The sequence below is a fragment of the Lactuca saligna genome, chromosome 6 (genome assembly GCF_052625555.1).
Source record: "Lactuca saligna cultivar CGN05327 chromosome 6, ASM5262555v1, whole genome shotgun sequence".
Lineage (NCBI taxonomy): Eukaryota > Viridiplantae > Streptophyta > Magnoliopsida > Asterales > Asteraceae > Lactuca > Lactuca saligna.
In genome coordinates, this window is record NC_136422.1 from 26,790,210 (window position 1) to 26,800,568 (window position 10,359).

A 10,359-nucleotide genomic window follows, 5' to 3' on the forward strand; every position below is an offset into this window, starting at 1 on the left:
AATGTAACAAATGAAGAAATGACCTTTTTGAAGAAGACTTAACCACTTGAGACTATAATCCCAACCATGAGCTTCTACTTTTGGTTTTGGACTTAATTATAATCTTAATGGTTTAAGTGTTCCAACCTTCACAACATAAAGACTTGAAGTCTTTTTGCAAGTACGAGTTGACTTGGCAAGTAGGAGCTTTAATACCTTTTGAAGAGTCCCTTAAGATCTTTAGGAAAGACTTAATAATTTTTTTGATGGCTCACAAAAATTATTACTCGACATGACTTGGTTTATACACATTATAATGCATGCATGTGATGTTTATTTTATATTATTGTATGTTATGTTTATGTATGAAAATGAGTTTTACATGTCAAATAACATTTTAACATAATATAATATCACTTAGAGTTTCAGTAAAAAATATTTAAAAGATAACATAATATATTCATAAATGAATATTTATAAAAACATTTTCACCGGTTACCGGTTAAATATCGATTTTTTGTTGAAAATAGTTTTATTCTAAAACTTATAAATAGACAACTTCAAAATATTTAAATTTTTTAAAAAGGTGTTTAAACATTATATAATCTTCATGTCTTTATAATAAATAAGGAGTTTTTGTTAAAAAAACTAAAATCGATTTATAGTATTATAACGGCAAATAATAAAACTGTGATTACTTTTGCGTCAAAACTTAATTATGATATTAATGTTTTTAAACATAACGCAACATATTAATATTATGCTTATGCATTACAAATGAGATTTAAAACATAAGTATCATCATCTAAGTTTTGGTTTATCAAAATGTAACTTTTATCATAAGATGTATAAAATTTAGTTTATAAAATAAAATGAGTTTATTCTACAAGTTCATGAAGTCGTCATTTTTTATTGTTAAAAGGAGATTTAAAATTGTGATTTTAAAAATCATCCAAAACTCCAAGTCTTAAGTATAAAATGAAGTTTTCTTAAGGCTATAACCGGTTCTTAACCGTTCTGCGACTAAACTTTAAAATATCATATTTTAGTTTATAATTGATTGTGGCTAATGGTAAATAAAATGAAGTTTTATTTAGTACCTAAAGAATCTTATAACAAGTGATATGAATTTTACAAAAGGATAAATGAATTGTTGGATGCATGCAATATTCATGAGATCATGTTTTTTTTATAACCATATTTGTAAAACATATATACAAAACATTTTCTTAAAATGCAAGTCATTGTTGTCCTTTTGAAGAACACTCGGTATCATTTGTATGGTCATATTGGAACAATTAAACTTGACTTGGAGAAAGTCTTGGTTAAATATCAAAAACATACAAAGTGTCTCATCAAGTAAAGCAGATATTCATTATGAATAGCAGAACGTGCTTCAAACTTGTTCAATCATGAATAATGGAAGATCTAAGAGATTGTGCACTCTAATAGACCTATAGTTTAGTTAAGGGAAATACAACATAAACCCATAAATCAAGAAATTATCAAAATAATTAGTATTGTTTCTATTGTGGAAGAAACTGTACAATAAAAGAGGAATTGCTCTTATTATCTCCTCAAGCTGGGAAAGTATTACTTGTCCAAGAATTAAGATATCTATATGATATAAGTATTCATTTTTCCATCATTCACTTGAGTATTTTACAATTTTACACTTCAAGTGACACTAATAATTGATATTATGTGCTGATGAGTGGAAGAAATATTCAACTGATTACAAACGAGTAGTATTTCGTGTTGACGATATAACAAGTGTTGTTATAGTCTGTATTTGAACAAAAGATGTTTTGTACCTATTCTTATAGGAACATGTAACAGATGTAAATTTATGAATAAATCTGGATTTACTTATCATTTAGTGAAAGCTCATATTCATGTTCTGAAATGATGTATTCTATGTTAAGAATATTTTCTCATAAATGTCATTTATGAAGTAAATCTATAAGCTTTTATTAAATTGATAGTTCTGATCATAACACCTTAATAATCAAATTATATTTGATGCAAATTTATCTATGTCATAAACATCATGACTATATAAATATGAGACACATATACCAATTTCAATAGATTGAAATACACCTTAATAAGACCATCATAACCTTTCATTATGATAACGAAAATGATTTTTGTAAACCAAGTCTTCTTGGAACATATTAGGAGTTGTAGAATCAATTCACAACACATTCCGAAAAAATACTCACTCGTCATTTGCTCAGTTCTTCTGGCACAGGATCACATTATCACTTGGATCTATACTTTGATATTCGAGGTAGCCTTCGTATTCTCTAGCGGAATAGGATCACATGGCCACTGGTTGAATGTCTATAGTACAAATAAAATAGACCTGACAATCTATTATATGGTGTTTTAAAAGAACTATTTACTTTATAAAAAAATTGGAATTATGCTCACTATATATATATATATATATATATATATATATATATATATATATATATATATATATATATATATATATATATATATATATATATATCCAACCAAACAAGTAGGTTAAATACTTTTACTAGACTAACGATATAATGGTTTATCCTTATCTAAATGGAATAGTTGGCATAAGATTGAAATCGGAAGAGAAATTAATGTTATATTTTCCAAATGCAATCTTTGGTTTCTTGTGATACATCACATACATGATTAGAATTTTTTAATGAAAATTTTAGGAAATATTTTCCAAATACAATCTTTGGTTTCTTGTGATACATTACATACATGATTAGAATTTTTTGAATGAAAATTTTAGGAATCTGAAAACATTGTGTCCTTAAATTTGAATTGTTCTCCTAAAGTTCATTGAAAATGGAATAATGAAGTTTTTTGAAAAAATAATTGCAATTTTGATCCAACGGTAAAATAGTATTTTTCACTAATATTTAACAAAAGAAATAAAGTTAAAAAGGGTGGTGTGCAAAAAATAAAAACACATGATCAAAACCGATAAAAATCAAAAACCTGAACCAAAAATGCAATATTCAATAAAATGCATCCATAAATTCTCCATGAAGAATTGTCAAACCATTTGAATCTTCAACCATTACAATATAAAGGATTATTCAATCAAATAATAGATAGTAAATCGGTCGGTTTGAAAACAAATGAATTGTTAGGGGTAGAATATTATTCTCGTCGGATTTAAACCTAACAAAAATAAAATCAGCAATAATAAGAGTAAGAGTTTGATCCATTTTGCTCTTTTTAGGCGAAGTAAATTAACCTAGGTTAAAGATAAATAAGGGTTTGATCTGAATTTTCTTCCATTTAGGTATCATAGATCGAGAGAGATTTTCATTACTTGTATATGCTACTCTTTTCCTTACAATGTATTTTATGTACCACAAACCATTAGAAATAGAGAATCCATATCAAAGAAAAATCTAATTGTTAGAATAGCTAGACCAATTTCAATATACCATATAAACCAAATATCAAACCAATTTAAATATACTACATAAACCAAATATCAAACCATATTTTCTTGCATGATTCAAGCATCATAAAGTTAGATTTAACTATTTTCTTAAAATGGTTTTCTAAATTTGAAGATTATAGAATTTGTACCTTGAACCATTTTATTATTTATATATCTTAAGCTATCTTGAATTCTTGATGGTGGTTAATCTAACTATTTAAGCCGAGGTAGTTGAAAAGCTAATTTATTAATAATTTATTTTATAAATTTTATTAAAAAATAAGCTACAATAAGCTATTTGGTTTTATTAAATAGCAATATAATCATAAAACACTAATTACAATAAATTTAAAATATAAGTTTGTAAATATCTAATTAAAGTCTTTTTTTTATATATTTTGTCATTTGAAAAATATAACTTACACTTGTCAGTTTTTTCATATCATCGAAAAAAAAATGGAAAAATAACACTTTAGCACATTAAAGTTTTGACAATTATCTAATTTGGTCATTAATTTTTTTTTTTGGTATATTAGACCACTAAACTCCATTTTTACCTTCTAATTACACCAATTTTCAAAAAATTAAACGGTTTCACCGTTTACCTTTGCTTAAGTGGCTTTTTTTATATTTTAAAAATTAAAAAATCAAATATTCACCCCTGCCTCTAGTAATGCCCTCCTATAGCACTTCCCCAAAATTGGCACTCTTAACCGGAAACTAGAAATAAACAACCACCCAAAAATCTGTCTCCAAGTCAGATAAATCTGACCTGCAATGTCAGTCTCCCTAGTAGTTCCAGAAATCGTAAATCATAAACCAGTCGTTCATATGGGTCCTTGAAAGAGAACACAAATCGGATACCAAATTCTTTACTTAATCTGCAAAATAAAAATCAAAGCATTCAACGATTCATATTGTAATATGAAGCATGATTCTTATTTTTTTCCTTTAGAGGTTAAAACACACAGATGGGAAAAATGAATACTATCCAAATCAAAGAAACCTAGATGTAAAAAACGAAGTTTGTGCAACAAATATGGAAGAAAACGAATTCGTGGATGCAAAAACTGGAATCAAATTCGAACAAAACGAATTCCCAGATGCACAAGTCGGAATCAAAATCAGAACAAAAACCAAAATTTGAAATTGGGAAATCGTGAAAAAGTCCAAATCAAGAACAAAATCCATTATCTAATCTAAAATCGTAATAAAAATCGGAACTTGATATACCTATTTGTGGTATGTGAGGTCGAAGAACTTGAGGTATGGAAGGAGTCCACAGAAAGGGACGATGGAGAATGACTAGAAGAACTTTTCAGCAAAAAATTTACATAAATTGAAGCTTCGACCTGTTCTAGAAAAACAGATGGTGAAATCACCGATGGTGAAGCAGTCAACGGTGGGAATCAGGGATTCCGACGATTTGTAAGCGCCAGATAAATGGCAAACGTCGTCTCCTCCATTGAACCCGTCAACCTAATCCAACAAATCAGAATCGGAATTAGCAAATTGGTAAAAAGAGCCTAGAAGCAGGAAATCAAAAACTAGAAGCAAATCAGAATCGGAAACCACCAAATATCGGAACCCACTTCCAAAGATTAGAAGGATGCGTGAAGAAGAAGCATAGGAGGAGGCAAGAAGAAGAAAGAGACGACCAATATATCCAAGGTCAAAAAATTAATTATAATTATAAATACCAAAATATATTATTGCCTACGTGGTCCCAAAATATAAAGATAAATTAATTATAAATAACATGTCAGTCTTGTTACCGGGCAACCTTATAAATTCGAGCATAATAACTTAATTGGCAGGTCAAATATGAGTTTAATGGTCTATTATGAAAAAACAGCACTCCATATGTTTCTTGTTTGACAGTTGTTGAAGGAAGGCGATGGGTTTGTTTTTTATGCAACTCATATTTATCCATCCCAAGAGCATGTGGAAAATGGGCCCAAAAACCTAGGTGGAACTTCTTTTAATTAGGTTAAAGGGAGTGGTAATACTTCTAACACCTAGCTACATCAGTATTTTTAGTGTCACGTCATGTTTCTCCATTTAACACTTAATCTTAGCATTTGGTAGGGAGTGGTAACACTCTTAACACACTATTTTTTATATATATTTTTAAATTTAATTAAATTACTTTATTTTATTACACAAACAATTTTTATGCATAAATATTAATTAAAATTTATTTTTTTAAAACCACTATAAATTAATATAATATAAACTAATTACATAATATTTAAGTGCTGGGTTCTTTTGGTAATTTCAGAAAGTTGTAGTTTGTGAGAGGAATTAAGATGGGGTGTGATGTGTAAGTCTAGGATTTTTGGAGGTTCATTTCTATCAAATTAAGATTCTGGTGTCTTCTTCCTCCCACAATTGATTACAGCTATAGACTACCATTTTCCATTTCCAAGCTTATTACCTATCGCAATTTTTTCCAAAACCAAGTGAAAAACTGAAAGTGTGTGGATAGGAGATTAGGGAAGAAAACAGCAAAGAATCACGAAAAAAAATATAATAATAGAAAAAGGAAATAGTCAATCAGATTTCATCTCTTCATTCTCTCTCATGTCGCTAACTTCTTGACGATTTGTTCCTCGCACCTCCCTTAGCGAGTTGGTGGGGATTGGATAGCATCTAATAACAAGCCTTTGGGCAAGAGGGGTGGCGAGGCCACTCCCTCAAACCTTAGGGTTTGGTTATAAGTTCGATCTAATTTTTTAAAAAGTGATAGGTTGTGTTTTTATGGTTTTATTAATTTAGAACATTTGCTTTTTATCTATATGAAAAGATTGTATCATGTTGAATTAGTGGGTGTAAGCAACTATTTATAATATCAAATTGATAAAATTGACAACTAGTTATCATACATGTTATAATATCAAATTGGGAAAAGTGACAATTAGTTATAACACTACATGTCATTATTTATTATTATTATTTTCGATTTAATTTTGTTTATTTATAGAAACAAATTTAATTAAAACATGTTATTAAATAAAACTTATTTTTTTAAATAAACATAACATTTAAAAATCTAAAAAAAACATTTAAAAAAAATTACAATTTTGTCCCTAATTTATTCATTTTAATTTCCATCGTACATAAAACCAGTCAAATTTTCTCAAAGTTGTTTGTGTTTTCGTGCGTCTTGAATATCGACGACCCTATGTAAATGTTTCGCTGTCCTGGGTTGAAATTGCATGTGTTTGGGCTCCGAAGTTAAATACTCAACAATATTTCCTCATTTATCTTCAATCATCATGTTATGTATTATGATACATGCATACATAAAATCTTGTAGAACGTCTAACTGATATGGTCGTGTCGCATGTTCAACTATAGGTCATTTCGACTTTAGAACTCTAAAAGCACGTTCCACATCCTTACGTGCTCCTTCCTATTTTCTCTTGAAAAATTTGTCTCTTGGTTCCACTAGATGTCGAAACGCTTTCAAGAATGCGGAATTTTTTGGATATATTATATCCGTAAGTTAATACTCAAACTTATGTTCATTTACATTTACTGTGAAATGAGCATTCGGTGTCTCTCCTGACAAAATATCGTCGAATATTGGTGATTGATCAAGAACGTTCATGTCGTCTTTCAAAGCTGCAACCCAGAAAAAAACATGTCAAATCCATAAATCTTAGGAAGCAACAACATCTAATACCAACGAAGGCATTCCATGATGATCACTTGTGTACAGATCTTTCCACGCCACAAGACAATTTCTCCATTTCCAATGTGTACAATCTATGCTTCCAATCATACCTGGAAAACCGTGTCTTTCTTCATGCACTGCATATAGTTGTTGTATATCATTCAACGAAGGTTTGTGCAAATAAACGTCACTGAATGTTTCGACAACACCTCTCGCCAATCTATACAAACTTTCTCTTGCAATTCTCTCAAACATTCTCATATAATCGTCAATCAAATCAGGCGACTCTCCCATTTCCATAAGCTTAATTGCAACAGTACATTTCTACAATTATGTGAATCATCGTTTACCTCTAACATCATATCTCATTTGGAAAAATTCATACCTAAACGTATATTCAATATGTAAAAGTTATATTTGAAAGAAACGATGTGTTTAAATTATGTAAAAACTATATATGAAATAAATAATATCTGCTTTTCAAGGTGTGGCTATCCGAACAAAAACATTTTTCCACAAACGAAAGTTTCCTTTGAAATCGTGTGGATGATAGACATAATCATCTTCAAAATAATGGTGAACTAGACGTTTGTGCCTTTCTTCGCGATCTCTATTTAACGGCGCACGTCTGGTTAATAGAGAAGCTAGATTTTGTTGTATTAACACGTTCGTGCAATACTCGTACATCATAGAGACAGAGATATCATCGTCATCATTATCATTGAACGGATTCATTTTTTTTTGGAATTATTGAAAGTTTATGGAATAGAGAGAGAATGGGTGATTAAAATTAAAAAGAATTTGATTGTAGTATATATTTATAGGTAAAGAAATTTTTTTTAATTATTACCATTTTTCAACGGTCAAATAGTTATATATATATATATATATATATATATATATATATATATATATATATATATATATATATATATGTGTATGTGTGTGTGTTATCGATCATTGTCGTTTCAACGAAGGGCAACATAACGAGAAGGGGGTGTTCCCCCTTCGTCACGCCGTTTTTAGATGTCAATGTCAAAAAAAATGTTGGTTTTGCCCACACCCAATTTTCTTATGTAATTAACTTTAGGTTTTCTTTATCTAATAATTAGTTATAAATTATTATTTTAATATGGTCTGACCACCCACACTATCCTCCATCCAACCCATTTTTTCTTTAATAAATCACCATCTTCATATTCCTCCCTCCGACAATCAAAACCACAATCATGATGATTATGCACTAACAATCACTTTAGTCGTGAGAATGCCATTGGAGCGGTTTGGAGATGTAGACGATGGGGTGAGTGGGGATTCTTAAATTTCTACTATTATTAATTATAAATATGTAAAAAAGAAAAGTAATATATATATATATATATATATTAAAAATGATATAATAGTCTTTTTCTTTTATATTGATTATGGACCAAAACCATATTTTGAAACCACGAGGACACACTACCTAACAACTTTTCAAATGTTGGATTTGTGATTCAAACCAAAACCACAATGACCATATTTCTGAAATTTACTTTTTATTTAATTATTTTTTTATGGTTGTTTAACATTTAATTTGCATGTTATCTTATTGTGTCTCACTCCCCTTTTTCTTTTTCTTTTTTTTCTTTCCTTTTTACTTCTTTTTCTTTATGTTTTCAAATGTCTTATTTGAAAAAGTTAAGGTTGTTGACCACCCTACCTCATACCCTATTCTATTTTTATGAGACTGAGGTTTTGAAGCCTTTTTTTTGTTGGCTTAGAGATAGAACAAATTGGTCTCAAGTTAGATTAATTTAGGATAGTCTGATTTTGTTTTTTTATATATTGGGCAAAAGGTCAAGAGAGGTATTAGGTCTCAGACCAATCTTAGTTTGTGTTTTATTTGGTCCGCTTTTTCAGTCTAAACGGTTTAGTTCAACAGTCTTTGCAGTAGGTGTACCGCTTGAGAATACTAAACTTTAAAATTATATAAGGAAAATCTTCAGAAAAATCCTAATATTTTACTCAGATTACAAAAAAATCTTAAATTAAAATTTGTTTATGAAAAAACATAAATTACTAGTAAATATGACGATTTGATTTCATTACTTACATGGTTTCATTAAATTAAAGTCGATTTATTTTACCATAATTTACGAATAAGTCTCAACTTAAAATAATTGATGATTTGACCATTTTCTTCATATAACATTGTTAACTTAGATACATACTTATTAAATGAGCTAATGAGATGGATATGTTAGGTTATATAATGTTACGTTTACCATAAAACTTGATATCTTGATGTATTATATATTTTTTGGAATATAACATACATCCAATGAATACTGCAATAATTATATAAACTAGCAACAACTTCGTCATTTTTTTAGTATATAAGAAATTCCAAATTGTCTATCTAATCTTATGTAACCCAGTATATCCATCTCATCAGCTCATTTGTCACCCATTTTTTCCAGAAACACACATCTTATTGGTTTCTTTGCTGACATGGATATATAGTCATAAATGAGACGATAAGATGAATATAAAATTTTACGACAAACGTAGCATTATATAACCCACCGTACTTCTCTTATCAACTCATTTAATGAATAGTCGTCCATGTTAGCAATGAAACCAGTAAAATATATGTTAAATGGAAAAAATTGTCAAATCATCACTTAATTTTATTTTGAGACTTATTCGTAAATTATGGTAAAATAATTGACTTTAATGGAATAGGTAAGTAATGAAACTGATAAATCGGGAACAATGGGTCAAATCGTCATTTTTACCGATAGTTCATGTTTTTTCGTAAACAAATTATAGTTTGAAACTTTTCGTAAATTATGATAAAATATTATGACTTTTCTTGAGACTTAATATTACATTACCATGAATACCAAAAAGAATATGTAAACTTGAATAAAAAAAGGTAATATCATATAATGAGAGAATATGAGAGAGAAAGAATTTACAAACTTTAATAAAAAAGGTAATATCATATAATGAGAGAATATGAGAGTAAAAAGAATGTAAAAAAAAAAAAAAAAAAAAAAAAAAAAAAAAAAACATGGGGTATTTACATGAAAAAAATTCTGTAAAAAATATAAAGTAAATGAGACTAACTTAGAACGAGCTATAACAGATTAACGGTGTTTTTTGTTGACATTGTTTACACTTAGAGCATCTCCAATCCACTCTCATTCTTCATTTTTTCCTTCATTTTTTTCCCTATTCCTTTCCAATTCTACCGCATTTC

General features: G+C 28.6%; 1 long non-coding RNA gene across 3 annotated transcripts; it reads right to left on the minus strand.

Annotated features, from left to right (window-relative positions):
- Positions 1-1,973: 1,973 nt before the first annotated feature.
- LOC145002019 (uncharacterized) lies at positions 1,974-5,308 on the minus strand. Of its 3 annotated transcripts, none has more exons than XR_013661782.1 (3): positions 4,667-5,107; positions 4,206-4,314; positions 1,974-2,325 (listed from the first exon to the last, which is right to left on the minus strand). It is a non-coding gene; the product is annotated as an uncharacterized LOC145002019 (long non-coding RNA). The 3 variants fall into 3 exon arrangements; XR_013661781.1 differs by lacking the exon at positions 1,974-2,325 and having other exon boundaries at positions 4,007-4,314; positions 4,667-4,912; positions 5,009-5,133; XR_013661780.1 differs by lacking the exon at positions 1,974-2,325 and having other exon boundaries at positions 4,007-4,314; positions 4,667-5,308.
- Between the last annotated feature and the right edge of the window lie 5,051 nt (positions 5,309-10,359).